This window comes from Ambystoma mexicanum, chromosome 12, assembly GCF_040938575.1.
Source record: "Ambystoma mexicanum isolate Mex_15411 chromosome 12, UKY_AmexF1_1, whole genome shotgun sequence".
NCBI lineage: Eukaryota > Metazoa > Chordata > Amphibia > Caudata > Ambystomatidae > Ambystoma > Ambystoma mexicanum.
The window spans coordinates 525,433,948-525,448,807 of record NC_090936.1 but is presented as its reverse complement, the minus strand read 5'-3'; the positions used below and the strand labels follow the sequence as shown (position 1 = coordinate 525,448,807).

General features: G+C 47.2%; 1 protein-coding gene across 1 annotated transcript in view; it reads right to left on the bottom strand.

The window, feature by feature from the left end:
* The window catches only part of OSBP (oxysterol binding protein), a 1,428,945-nt gene that overhangs the window by 748,944 nt on the left and 665,141 nt on the right, over window positions 1-14,860 (bottom strand). The gene's annotated exons all lie outside the window — the stretch shown is intronic.

The following is a 14,860-nucleotide window of genomic DNA, read 5'->3' as shown; positions in this document are numbered from 1 at the left end:
AGGCCACAGTAGCTACACACACATCTGTGATTGATAGTAGGTCATTTATAACATTTTGGAAGAGTAGGGTGCTAGGTATCTACTCCACTACTTAATAGAAACTGAACATTGCTCGATCATTCCAATAACATGGTGCAGCACCAGGGCGACTGTGGGATAGTCCCCGCACCGCCCCCCTACCCCTCCTGTGGGTGATTAGGGGTGAGCAGGTTCCCTGCAAACCCAACTACAGCTACCAGAAGTCCTTGCAACATAATTGACATTAATACCACCTACATTGGCTGTGCGCTGCAAGCAAAGCCTGCCGCCTCCTTGATGATCTGAGCACACACACCAGTCGGAGAACATCAGTGGTTGAGAGGTGTATTGAGCAGGGAAATAGAGTGTGCCCCTTCCATCCTCTTCTGTCATTGCTTGACTATTCCATTTTTAAAGCTTGGATATTGCTACAAAACAAACAAATGCTAAACAAGGGTCTAGCCCACTTCGCCAAATGCATTTTTGCCAGTTTTATTTTCACAGAAAAATGCATATGGTAATTTGCGTCAAGGTGTGTAAGGGGGGGGATTGTGAGGGGGCTCTTACACTACATTTTGCCATGAATAAAAGCACATTTGTCAGGGATGAAGTCATCAAAAATGCACTTGGTGAAAATCTTGCAGCAACGGTTCACAGAACCTAAACAAGAGTGTGAGAACATTCATGTGTTTCTATTTATGAATATAAATTACACTATATTGCAAGTGCAAATACTGTTGGATAAGTGATCAAACTGATGTACCATACACACTCGGTAATAAGCACTGATCTATAGATCCACCCAGGAGGTGTACCCACAACAATATTGCTGTCCAATAGTATGCCTTTCCAGTCCTCAGGGGTAGTAGTTTCTCTTGCACTATAGAGCAGAGGCCCAACTTTCTTCAGAGCCTTACTTTGGGTACAGCACTATTATCTGCTGCAAAACCTGGTACAGATACAGGTGGATGTTAGGGTCTGGCAGGCAGGCAGGGTATGATTTAAATCATGACAGCTGGTGCCCATAACATGTAAATGATCTTGGGAAGTCCCATCAGTTGGCACCCATTACCTTAAACAAAAAAACCCAGGTTTCCATAAAACCAGGTACCCATTACATTTATAACATAGGTCACCAAGACAATTGTCCCCATAATGGGTTCTGGGTAGCCATTACCATTGTCCCCCAGTATCTAGACAACATTGATGATATTAAAGCCTGCCTTGCTACAGACTGTCCTAACACAAAAGGATTCCCTAGGACATATACCTATTGTCTGAATGACAACACAGTACTAGTCACAATTTCTAAAAAGGTTGGAGGCCCTGCATAAAGGGTACTTGCGAAAAATCAGGACAGACTGAATTTAATCTCTGCTGCTCATGCAGAAATGGCTACTGCCCACACTGATATTAGAAATTACTCTGCCTTTGCTGGACAGATATTGGTGGATCCGTAACAATCAACTGTTTCCACCTCCTTGTTGAGGGGCAAATCTGGGCAGGATATTGCCAACCACTTCCCAATATGCCTTTTCCTCTGTGATGGGAACTCGCAACTAGAGCTATGTATATTGTTCTTCTGAAAAAGTAGTTCAATGCTGGAGGGTCTGCCCTCCCTTGCATATTGCCAGGCACTACTTACCCACCAACAGCAGGCCAGAATGTCTGCTCTCCCGAGATGTAAATCAGTGGGTTGTGCCCACTCATACCACCCTGGGGTTACATCAGTGGGTTGTACTGTGACCAGCACCACCAGGAAAGCAGAAATAGAACATAACTACCAGCTGTGTTTGGTGGGTGGTAGACTCTACATTTCAGACTCCTACCCACCAAATAGTGGTAAATACAGGCAAGAGATAGTTTTTGTCGGAAACATTGTGGGAACATAGCAAAGTAGTGTACATGTGTTAGGCTGATTGAATTTCCTAGTAGCAAATATGACGATACATTTTTCTTTTCCAAGGGTTTGCAGAGCATCTTAGGAAAGGAAGCCTTGTGCGAACAATGCAAATCAGATTGTTTGATTTGATTGTGTCTTATATAAAAACATTTTTTTACCTTAACCGGTTTTGACAAGCTCAAAAGGTGGTGATTTCAGAGGCTACAAACCGTTTGTCAACAGCATTTATGGGAAAAATAGATTTAATATTTTTTCTAGAAAAAAATAACGTTGGTTGTACTGTTATTTTCGGATACCCTTCCGAAGCAAACAGCAAGTTCTGACTGCCATCTGATCCGACAATTTATGGAAAAAAGACATTTGGTTGGGATATCCATGGGACAAAAATCTTGATGGTTTCAAATCAGACATACCCAAATTCCCAAAAAGGCTCTGCACTCCGGTGCGAGAACCCTTGGCAGTTTGTAATTAATGAAGTTACAACTTACCAGATTTTCAGTATTTGCCAGCTAGTTTCAAACTATATTTCATGTACGCTCAACTACTACTATAACATTTAGTTTACAAGATCCGAATTGAGAAAGGTCTTAAATTGTATACTCCACCACTTTTAATTGGGTTACCCTCCAGATTTCCATGCATTTATACAATAATTGAAAAATATGTATAGTTCTTGTTAACCTACAGTAATAAAAAAAAGAAAGAAAAGCCACAGAAATGCACTAAAAAAACTTTTGTTAAAGGGACGTTCTGGTTGCAGATCAAACCATTAAAAAACATACTTTTGACAGCTACGGTTCCTAAGGAGCCATAACTCTGCCACAGCCATCAACAGCTGAAAATGTCAAGTTATGCTGACTGAATTGGAACAAAGGCTTATTTGAAAAAACAGAGTTCAATTGGGGTTTTGGTGCTATTTTTCAAATCAAAAGTAATACTTAAATATAAGCAGCCCATGGCAATACCGGTTCCCCCCTCTCAGCTGTTTTTGTTTCAAACTCCCTGGAGAAAAAGTGGATATGTGCATGTCTCGTGTGATGTGTGCAACCTCATAAGCAGAGCATGGCAGGGTTCGAGTTATGGTCGCTTTAGGTTGCAACCATAACATCACTTCGACTTATTTTTTTGAGAATTTCAGCAACGTGTCCATAGTCCCCTTTCCTTCCCGCTAATGGGACGTCCCGCTGAATGGATATGGGCCCAGGGCTGGTTGCAAAGCAGCATTATAGAATTTTCCAGTTTTGGTGCGCCCCACTTGACATCACCTCTGCTCTCCCCGCCCAACCATCAGTTCCTTTGTCTAGTTGCGCTGGGAAATTTATTAACAGGGAAGATGGGAGGGTGTATGGCAGAAAGTTCCTTTGTCTAGTCGCGCTGGGAAATTTATTAACAGGGAAGATGGGAGGGTGTATGGCAGAAAGGGACCTATGGACCAAGATCAACAGTGTCACTATGGGGAGTAAATCTAAAAATTCTTAAATCTTGTTCCCTTCGCTACATACCCATAAGCACCCCAACTAAAATTAAAAAGGGGCGGCTGGAAATTAGGAAGCAAAAAGTGGTTTCAAAACGGCACGTCCAAAAGCTGCATCACAGAGATTTGGTTTAGTGAATGTTTACAGAGGAGCATGGGTTAGTCTAAGTTGCAGCCTTACAAATATACAGGATAGGTACGGGTCATTGGAAAGCCACAAAAGCTGCCTTCCCGCTCACCTGATAACTGCACCCAAGGAGCTGCATGCTCTTCTTCTGTAGTTCTTCCAAATAGTGGACACCAACCAATGTGCTGTGGAAGCCCTGGATGCTGCGCCAACAGATGTTACAAATAGTTGCATTTGTCTATGCACATCCTTTGGCCAAGTAGAATTGTAACCCTGACTACATGCAAGGTGTGCAAGACCTGTTTGGCCTCTGTAGATCGGCAGGGAAGGAAAATGGGCAGTGGAAGTTACTCAATGATGTGAAAATTGCTCACCACTTTTGGTAGGAATCAATGTTTTGTTTTCAGGACAACTTGGTACTTCTGGAAGATGATGTATGGGCCCTACACACAGAGCCGAGATCCTCAGTGCAGAAGTTACCACCACCAACCAAGAATCCAGTTTTCAGTGTTACCCATTTTAAGTCTGTTGATGCCATTGGCTCAAATGGCGTGAGCGCAGATAGGCTATGTTTGCTTCTCTTTGTGGGGATGAGAGTGAGAGGGGGTTGCGCCTCAAAGTCAATTAAAATCTTCTTTCACCAAAAGATTTGCCATTGGCATAACTTTGCTTTCTTTATTTTGATAGGCACCTGTAGCCGCTAAGTATGTTCTACATGAATCCACATATACTCCTGATTCTGCAACTCCATAATGAAAGATAGGATGTCATTTTGCATAGCCATCCTCGAGACTCTCTCAATCTGCAGTGTGAGAAACCTGAAGGATTTCTCACTTACTAGTCCCTGGGGATAAATCATCCAGGTGGCCAGACACGGCCATCGCTATTGGATCCAGTTCCTGGGGGTGGACCAGTGCGGGAGGATCACCTGGATGAGGGGTTCTCGGGGAGTGGAAGTGGGACACCAAAAGGTTGTGAAGCAGTATACCCTTCCTTGTGACACCTTTTCCTTATCCGACCCAGTAGGATACATAGAAACTCTACCCCCCCTCTTTTCCTACACAAACACTTTCTCACAGCGTGAACGACAACGGACTAATACCCAAGCCGTTTACTAGACATGTCCCAACAAAAGGGTTAGATTCAGGCAATTACAGACAACTACACACACCATATTATCCTTTCCCTTCCCGTGGGGATAAAAGGCAGAGCACAAGAGCACACTCAAAGCAAGGCCCAACGCACAAAGAAGCAACCATTCCAGGACGGCAGTTCAAACTGAGAAGAAAGGCAGGGAGACCTGAAAGGACATCAATGAGGGAGTTTCCCATACCCTTATCAACCCAGGCCCGCAAAACCTCAGATGAAAGAATCTTAAGACCGGGAATTGCAGCTGGCCCATGGTGTAATGGATGTCAGCGGTAAATGGCACCCTCCAGCACTGATCGCCAGGGCGGGGAGACAAAGTTGCCATTGCGGTACCGTCAAAGGAACCGCGAACGAGTTCAGCACAGCCGGTGAGTTCAGAAAAGTGGATAGTCACCTGAAATGTGTTGAGCTCAAGGTTGCAGTGGCAACAGTAAGAAGATAATTACAGAAGAGGTCTTTTGTGAACATATTGGTACCAGATATGCAGTGGTCTGGCGCCACATGGGCACCCAGTCGAAGGTCTCTGGCTGGTACTGCTCTTTGAACAAAGACTGTAGCGAATATTGGGAAGAAAGAAAACTACAAGTACCAAGAACCCATAGGGAAGGCCGGTATAGAGAGTTAAGGTGGTCATACAAGGGTCAAGCCAAATCCGAAAGCCCTTAACCCATTACCGAAGTTTTGACATTGTGAAACAGGGATTTGCGCACAGCTGAGGGAAACACTGAGTAGACTGAATAAGAGAAAGCCTGACTGGGGGCTGGAAAACCAAGCGAAGTGAGTCCTGCGTAGTGTTAAAAACACCTATGAACATTGTGGGAACCCGACTGATGGATGTCCAGAGCGAGTGGTTGGTCTGAACTAGACGGAGGGAGGCTGACAATTGAGAGAAGGATCGGAGCTGGTTGAGGAGATTCAAGGGTGACAGGTAGTCACCCCACGTGAAGATTACCTGAAGGAACTTCTGTTTTGTTGTTTTGGCGTATCGGGCCCTCTGAAGCAAGAGACTATGCATGAGAAGAGACTTCGGCACAGAAGGTCCCGATACTGAGAGAAGGAACAGAAGGCTTGTGCCGTGGAAGCCCAGGAGTGTGCTGTGCTAGAGCCCCCCCCCTTGACCCGTGCTAAAAAACGTGGGGAAGTGAGACCCCAGCCATTTCATCCTGACTTATTTTGTGAATACTTCTTTCGTTTCTTGCGATCTTTATCACACAATATTTTGTAAAAGTGGTAAGAATTGGCAATATTTTTTTTAAAAAGTATAAGCCCTTTCTATTTGACTTGACTCCACTAGGACTATTATTTGATGGTTGTGGCTTGCACCCATCTTAGATTTAGATTAGCGGTTTATCTCACCCACTTTACGTTTTAATAACCACCCTTGAACTGTGATCATTTGTGTCCGTCTTTGATGCCATGCCTTCCTTACAGCAGGCACCAATGGAAGAAACATGTGCATTTGCTTGTGGTTTGTGTTTGTGTGCCGTCTTTCCTGGCAGCTTTAATGACCACAATATTTATGTCTGAGAGGCCTAGATGTCCGTACACCAAGTCCTCCTAGACCAGACTGCTAAGGACAGTGAAGACTGGACCACAATCATGTAGCACCCTTCTGTCCGTTTCAATTTGTGCAGTCCTTTTAGGATCAGAAGTAAGAAAACACAAAGGGTATGTCTGTACCAGGGGAGAAGGAAAGTATATCCAAGTGAATGCAGGTTGCTTCCCTGCCATGAAGCATGGAGAGTTCAGTTCCTGTTTTCGTGTGTCTAAAGAGGTCTACCATCAGCATGCCCCCAAATTTGAAAAATAGGCAATAAAGCCTTTCCGATTCATTTCCCACTGGGGAGCTGTGTGCATCATAAGAGTCTGCAAATCTGTCTTCATGTTCTCCTCCACCAGAAAGAGAGAAGTGTGAGGGGTCAGAAATTAAAGCCAGACACAAAGTTGTCATGTTTCTGGATATAGACCTATTCAATCAAGGGGGTTGCAAAAATGCCTGCAGGCCCTTTTATAAAGATGAGTGATCCCTGCCTAAAAACCAAAACTAAGGCTCTGTCTTTCTCAGGATGTCATGAATCAAAAGGCCTTGTGTCCAAAATAGTCAATCCTGACCCTATCACTAAAAAAAGGAGTTTTTAAATAAAAGTAAAATGTCTTCAATGTAAATGTTCTCCAAAATGGAAAAGGCCCAACTCTAGAGGATTTTTCCCTTGCCCTGGATTCTTCACAGTTATAACAAATGTCTCTAGGGCTAACAGTTCTTTATGCCTTCCTTGGCCCACAACAATCTTGTTAGAAGAAGAAAGTTCAGTGTTGTAAGTTCTTGCGCAACAAAAGTTCCTACTTTTAACACAAACACTGTTTCTGCTTGACACTGCTTGTGTGCAATTTGCCTGGTGTACTCTCCTGCCAGGACTTCTCTTTGCACTCTCAATATGTCTTACAGTTCCTCTTCATTATTCAAGAAGCATATATCCTTCTTGCTGCCTTGGAATATTTACTTGATAAACAATAATTTTTACTTTGCTTTCCGCAATCTCACAATGTTCTAAAATCTGCTGTCTTTTTTTATTCATACACAATCTTTTTGCCGTTTCACTTTTGTTTCTTCCCAATGTTCTAATTCCCTTCAGCAAAGTCGCTGAAACGCCCTGGGCGTTCTCCACTCTGCTCTGGCAGACTCTCAGGCTTATTGTAGCATTTCCAGGTTTCCTTGCGCTTACGTGGAGTACGTTCCGCTGGTTCTACCCTTTGCTCAGCTCCAACATCCTTCCAGGCTCTTTTGCAGCTCCGCTCCTGCACGCTGGCTTCTCTCCAGCTACCGAGTAGGCAGATGCTTCTTCTCTTGGCTGCCGGATGCCCAGGGACCATCTTGCGGTTCCTGTCGTCTCCACGACCTGCCTCACTTGCACTAGGTTTCTTTCCTGCTCTGTCAGCGAGCCCTTTCACCTCACCACACCAGCACGCACCTCCAGCTTCTGCACACCAACTCGTGCCTCCAGCCTCCATTCGAGCTTCCTTGGAAAGATCATGTCTTCTCCCGAGCTCCTTCTCTCAGCGCGATGACCAATTCTAAAGGTCCTGAGCACAGACGTTTACATCCAATGACTAGTATGTTCACCACGCTTGCTGCTTAGTATCAATTCCTTCATATTCCTTGTCTCAGCACTTGAGTGGTTGTGGGAATTGAAGTCCACTGATATTAACTGAGGATGTAGGTGGTTGTGAAAATAAAAGCCCATTGGTTTCTGATGCATGATTCTTGAAAGGTCTTTCTTAATGCGTCTATTTGGAAGATCAATTCTACCTGAAGGAAAACTAATTGAAAGGGAGGTTTTGGGAACTTTTTACTCTTTAGGTCAGGGACAGAAGTTTGGCCTAAAGGATTCTGGAAAAAGGTTTCCTTGCTTTTCCTATAGGGGGGAAACAGATGTACGGCAAAAGGCCATCAGGGTTTTGGGCAACAGGGAGTTTTCTGCATGGGTAAATGGGAAATACTGAATCTTATCCAGTAAAGCCATGACATCTCCCTGGTGGCTATCCCCTCCCATCTGATTCTCCCTTATATAGCCGCCCCCACGGTCAGGATCAGGAAGTGGCTGTCCCCTGGCCACATGGGAGGTTACTGCCACGGAATCCGTGGTGACCCCATTGGATTCATCACAGAAGCCATTGAAGAAATGGCTTGCTTCAGATACAAGCTCCAAATCTCCATTGCCAGACGGCAAGGAGATTGCAATCACGTTCCCCCCTGTTTGTTCAGGTAGAATATTTCAGTGGTGTTCTCCTCAAATCAAGACTTAATATGCATTCAATGTCAATAAAAAAAGCATTCATGCCTAGAAATATTGTTACAGGAAATGTATGTGCTTGTTCTAGTCCTTCCACTGTTCACAAATCATTTATTTCCAGGGCGTTTAGGAACTGCTCCCTAGTCCGCAAGGGATGCACCACAGCCAAACCTTTCAATGGTACAGGTGGTGAAAAGGGACCCACAAATTGAGGTTCCCTGGCTCCATCCACCATTCCAGATTTTGGTTTATATTCTCTGGGATGTATACTTTTTGTGTTGGCAGTCATGTTTCCGGACACCATTCTGAAGCCAAATGTAGCTGTAATCAGGGGATATGCAGTCTGGCTTGTACCACCACCAGAATGCATGATGCAGTCAGTCTCAGCAGCTGCTGGAACTTGATCGCAGAGAACGTTGGGCTCCTCGGGGACTCTCTGCATATAATTTTTAGGTTGTCCATCTGTCAGAGGACGGTTGAAACTTCTCTTTTGCACAGTCTCATACAACTCCAATCAATTGAAGTCTCCTTGTAGGTTTTAGTATTGACTTGTCCATATTCAGTGTGAGGACCAGCGCAAATGCCAGTTGCAAAACTAGCGAAACAGAATCACACACAGAGTATGGGGGCCCTGAATCAGCCATATGTCCAAACATGGGTACCCCTTGTAGACGAAGATGGGACATAAAAGCGTCCATCACCTTTGTGCTGAGAAGATCTGTTCATGTGTTACCATTTTGAACCGCTCTGTGGGCAGGTGACCGTTGATTCTCTGAAGATGTTCGGAAAGTCTTCCACCCTGCCTTGTCCTCCCTCAGAAGCCCTTCTTCAGAAGCACAAGAAGTCTCCCTGCACTAGGTTCTCCAACTAGACCTGCTCTATAGCAAGATTGATGGTATCGAAGGGCAATAGTCTTACTTTCTCTTGCATGTCCAGCAGTAGTTTTGTGCTTTTAAGCCATGTGCCTTTCTTAGGTCCATACCCAGGTACGCCCCTCACAGCCATGTCAACAGGATCCGCTGCTGTTGCCAACATGCCCCGAGTCACCATTTTTTCACATCTTTCAGCACTGCTAGGAACTGTTCTTTTGTCTCCTCTGTTTAATCTTGCGCCACAGCTTATTGTTACAAGCCTAAAGTATGGTGTCAGAACTGGCATGTCGCAAGTGAAGGGCATAGATTAAGAACACTTTTTGTCTATGTCATCCAGTGTCTTTTAGTCTTTCCCTGATGGTGTCACAGTACTCTTTGATGAGCTTGCTGGCACCTTAGGCTGTTGATACAACTGCTGAATGTGCTGTTAGGTTAGCGGTTAGGCAAAGTGCATCAGTAGACACTTGTTTGTAACGTGAGTCAATCTTTTTATTGACTAGAGTAATGTTATGCGGTTTGTCCCATACCTTTTTGCCTTGGCTAGTATATCTTGCTGTAGGCGGATGAGGATTCTCTCAGTTTTCAGATAGGACCTCAGTCTCCACCAGAGGAGTGTCTGGAACAGGAAGATGCAAAACCGCCATTTTTTCCCAGTCCTTAAACATACCGATTGAGGAAGTTCCTTCCTTCTGTTCATTGGTGTCCTGATGCCGAGACACGGTGCTGCACTACAGTATCCACGGAGCAGGGCTTTGATGCAGAGGTCGTAGAATCTTGTTAAGTAAAGATGGTAACCTGACTGGGCATTTTTTCCATCATAAGATCCTTACAGAAGCCTTGCATGTCGGGGGCCTGTGAGAAATGTTTGAAATGGGTAATGAGTGGCTCATCCTCTCCCAGAAGGGTTCTCTGGCGAACCCATATGGAACAAAAGGGATGTTGCGGCACAGTGTTTGTTGTGTATTTTCAGAATGGTGATGCATGGGGGCTGTATGCCAGTAAGGCGACTTGTGTACGCCTACTTTGTCGAAGTGGTCCACAATAAACCAAACAAAAGAAGGAAGAAGAAAGAAAGGAAGAAGAAAGAAAAGAAGGAAGAAAAAAGAAGGAAGAAAAAAGAAGGAAGAAAAAAGAAGGAAGAAAAAAGAAGGAAGAAAAAAGAAGGAATCATGACCAACGACTTTCACGAATGATGCAAAGGTGAGAGAAACAGTGCTACACCATATAATTAGTTTCATAAAACAATTGGGAGAGATAAAGGTTTGTTTTGTAATTGAGGTACTTCTGCAACTTACAGATATTGCTCTGAAAGACGCATGGTTTGTTGGTTCTTCCCTCAAGTTTCCAACATACACAGCTACTTTCAAGTAAGTAAGATGTTGTGCCCTTATCACTAATATTAGGACATCACTAGAGCCTTACAATTCTGAACATAGAAATATGGAACGATTCTAGTGAAGTGTTCCTTTTTATATTCCCAGTTACTTGAGATTGTGACTAAGAACCAAACATACTTGAGATCTTATTACTAATGTCACATGGCCTTGGAAGGATGATAGAAGCGTTAACTATGCCAGGTAAGGATGTGGTCAGCAAGGGATACCCCATTTTTTCTGAATTGTGCACTTGTTAGCATTCTATGGCTAAACTGGGTTTTCATACATTTTTAGTGTCAAGATTGTTAGGCAGAATCACATGCAGTACCCTTTGGGAACACTAAACACAATTAAGACTAAAAGAGTCAGAACAATTTCAGCTTTGGTAAAAGCCTGTAGTACACAGTAATGTGGTAGCAGTGGCTGAGCAGCCAGACTTATCGCAAGAGTAAAGTGAGCAGTACAAAAGGTTTCACAAAGGACTAGCAATCACAGTGATTCAAACAAGCACTTAGTCAAGGTTTCTTGGTAAAAGAAGGAACAAGTTACTTACCTGTAACTGTTGTTCTCCAGCATGGGTCTGGCATGGATTCACATGCTCATGAATATTCCCCGTCGTCAGGCTGGGAATCCTCAGTAAAGAAAAATCAGTATCAGTTTCGTTTCTGATCTGTCTTTCGTAGTAGTAACCAATCACTGATCTCTGCGTCATACTGACCACAGCCAATGACTGCCATCTCCCTAAGCCCCGCCTCTGGCAGCCATCTTCAGATTTGGTAGCACGTGAAGAGGCAGTATGACCAAGTGAAGAGCCGCAGAGGGGTAGGCGGGAGGGTTCGCATGTGAATCCATGCCAGACCCATGCTGGAGAACAACAGTTACAGGTAAGTAACTTGTTCCTTCTCCAGCATGGGGTCTGGCATGGATTCACATGCTCATGAATAAAACAATACCTAGCAGTACACACATGCACAACCACGGGAGGTGGCAAAGGCTCAACATTAAGCATTACATCAAAACTCAACATTAAGCAATTCTTACCTCCTCACCAGGCTCACCTTAGACGAACAGGTTGCGCAGCACTGCTTGGCCGACCCTGGACTCCTCCCTGGAATCCCGATCGACGCAGTAGAATTTAGTGAAGGTGTGCGTCGACCTCCACGTAGCAGCCCTGCAGATGTCCAGCAAGGGCACACCAGATAGGAACGCCGTGGTAGCTGCGATCGCTCTAGTGGAATGGGCTCTGGGACGGCCAGGCAGTGGTCGGTTTGCCAACCGATGGCAGTACATGATACAGCCGGAGGGCCATCTGGAAATGGAAGCCTTCGAGAGAGCCTTCCCCTGATTGACAGGTGCAAAGTTCACAAAAAATTGTGACGTCTTCCGAAAACACTTCGTGCGGTCCACGTAGAACTTCAGCGCTCTAGCCACATCCAGCGAGTGCAAAGTCCTTTCAGCCGGCGACGAAGGCGACGGGAAGAAAACCGGCAACACCAAGGGCTCGTTGAGGTGGAAGTCCGACGGCACCTTGGGCATGAAGGAGGGGTGCGTCCTGAGCACTACCCTTGTGTCGTGAAAAGTGAAGTACGGGGGCTTGCAGGAAAGGGCCTCGATCTCTCCCACCCATCGTGCGGAGGTGATGGCCACAAGAAATGCTGTTTTCCACGACAAGAACTTCAACGTAGCCGAGTGCAGAGGCTCGAACGGAGGTCCCATGAGCTTGGTCAGCACCACGTTGAGCTCCCACGCCGGGGCCGGCGCCTTCACCGGCGGGAACGATCTGAACAGTCCCTTCATGAATTCTTTCACCAGACGATGAGACCACAAAGACGACCGTCCCGTGGTTCTGGTGTATCGGGAGATCGCAGCAAGATGAATCTTGATGGAAGCGTGCGCCAGTCCAGCCTTGGCCAGCGTCAGCAGGTACGGCAGTACTTGGGGAGCCGTAATCCGTAGAGGGTTAATCTTCTGTGCGTGGCACCAGACAGAGAACCTCTTCCATTTGTGTCCGTAGCATTTAAGAGTTGAGGACGCCCTGGCCTTTGCAAGAACCTCTCTGCAGTCAGCCGGTATGTCGTAACCTCCAAACTCTAACGCTGCAGGAGCCAGGCCTGCAAGTTCAGCGACTTCGGGTCGTGATGGAGGATGGCGCCTCCTTCCCTGGAGAGAAGATCCGCGTCCACTGGCAGTTTGATTGACGGGGACGCTCACAAGTCCAGGAGGTCTGGGAACCATATCTGCCTCGGTCACGCAGGTGCGACGAGGATCATCCTGCACCGTGACCTCTTGAGCTGGTTGATGAGCCGGATGAGCAGCGGCAATGGAGGGAACGCATATAGAAAAAGGCCCTCCCAGGGGAACGAGAAAGCATCGCCCATGCTCCTCGGCTGGGGAAACCTGCTGGCGAACCTCCGGCACTTGGAGTTCGTCGCCGTCACGAACAGGTCGATCTGGGGTGTGCCCCACCGTCGGAAGAGGCGGTCCACTAGATCCTCTCGTAGTTCCCACTCGTGGCACGAGCGCAGCTCTCTGCTGAGCGAGTCGGCGATGGTGTTTTTTATTCCTGCCAGATGAAACGGCACCAGAAACATCCCTTGGGCGACGGCCCAATGCCACAGATCCTGTGCCTCCTTGGACAGGGCTGGGGATCTGGTACCGCCCTACTTCCTGATGTAGAACATGGTGGTGGTGTTGTCGGTGAAGATCCTCACCACCTTGCCCTTGAGGGACGGAAGAAAGGACCTGAGGGCCCAAAACACTGCACGGAGTTCCAGGACGTTGATATGGAGGGACCTCTCCGCCGGCAGCCAAAGACCCCTCGCGTGCAGGTTTTTGGTGTGCGCTCCCCACCCCTCCAGGGAGGCATCCGTGGTCACTGTCTTCTGGTGGCCCGGGGTCTGGAAGTCCATGCCCGCCGTCAGATGCGCGCGGGTGCCCCACCACCGGATCGCTCGTCGGAAACTCTCGTCGAGTGTGATCCTCTCCTCAAAGCTGCCCATCCTCTGGATCCAGCACGCGTCCAGGAACTCCTGCAACGGGCGCATCCGGAGCCTGCACAGGCGGATGAGATAAATGCAAGAAGACATCATTCCGAGGAGGGACTCGATGGACCTCACCATGGCCGCGTCCGCAACCAGCATCCGCTGCACCTTGCGCAAGATGGCTCTCGTCCTTTCCTCCGACGGAGAGGCCAGAAGCGACACTGTGTCGAGCTTCGCTCCCAGAAACAGTGCGTCTTGCGCGGGCACCAGGTGGGACTTAGTTTATGGAGAATCCCAGGTCCGTGAGTAGTTGGACGGTCCTTGCCGTGTGCTCCACGGCGAGCTCCTTCGTCTTTGCTCGGATAAGCCAGTCGTCCAGGTAGGGGTAGACGTGGATCCCCTCTAGGCGCAGCCGCGCCGCCAACGGTGCAAGGCACTTGGTGAACACCCTGGGTGCCGACCTCAATCCGAAGGGAAGGGCTCTGAACTGGTAGTGACGCCCTTGGACCACGAATCTGAGAAACTTTTGGTGTCCCTTTAGGATGGGGATATGGAAGTAGGCATCCTCCAAATCCAACGATGACAGGAAATCGCCCTCCTCCAGTTGACCCAGGACGTGTTGGAGGGTGACCATCCGGAACTTCTGTGCCTTGATGAATTTGTTCAGTCGTCGTAGGTCCAGGATGGGACGCCATCCTCCCGTCTTCTTCACGAGGAAGTATCTTAAGTAAACTCCAGAGCCCCGAAGCCTCTTTCGGACGAGCTGGATGGCGCCCTTCCTGAGCATCGCCCTTACCTCCAAGAGAAGTTAATGGACGTGATGTTCCTTCCTGGCCACAGGGGGGACACGCGGGCACCTCTTTAGAAACTCGAGCGCTTGACCCTGAGCCAGGGCGTCCAGCACCCAACGGTGGGTGGAGATGGACTACCACACGCTGACGAAGCTCACCAGCCGGCCTCCCACCGGGGTACTTCGGTGGGGGCCCGAACCCACGGCCGGTTCAGTCCTGCTTCAGCGAGGCTTTGCCGCCTTGTCCTCCTTCGCGACTACGGCGGGGTCCGCCCGACTTGCCTCGTCCCCTGTAGGCTTCCTGTGACGACGAACGGGCCGCTTGACGATAGGTGGAAAAACCGCCACTGGAACCTTTGGAGGCACCCTGTTTGCCTCC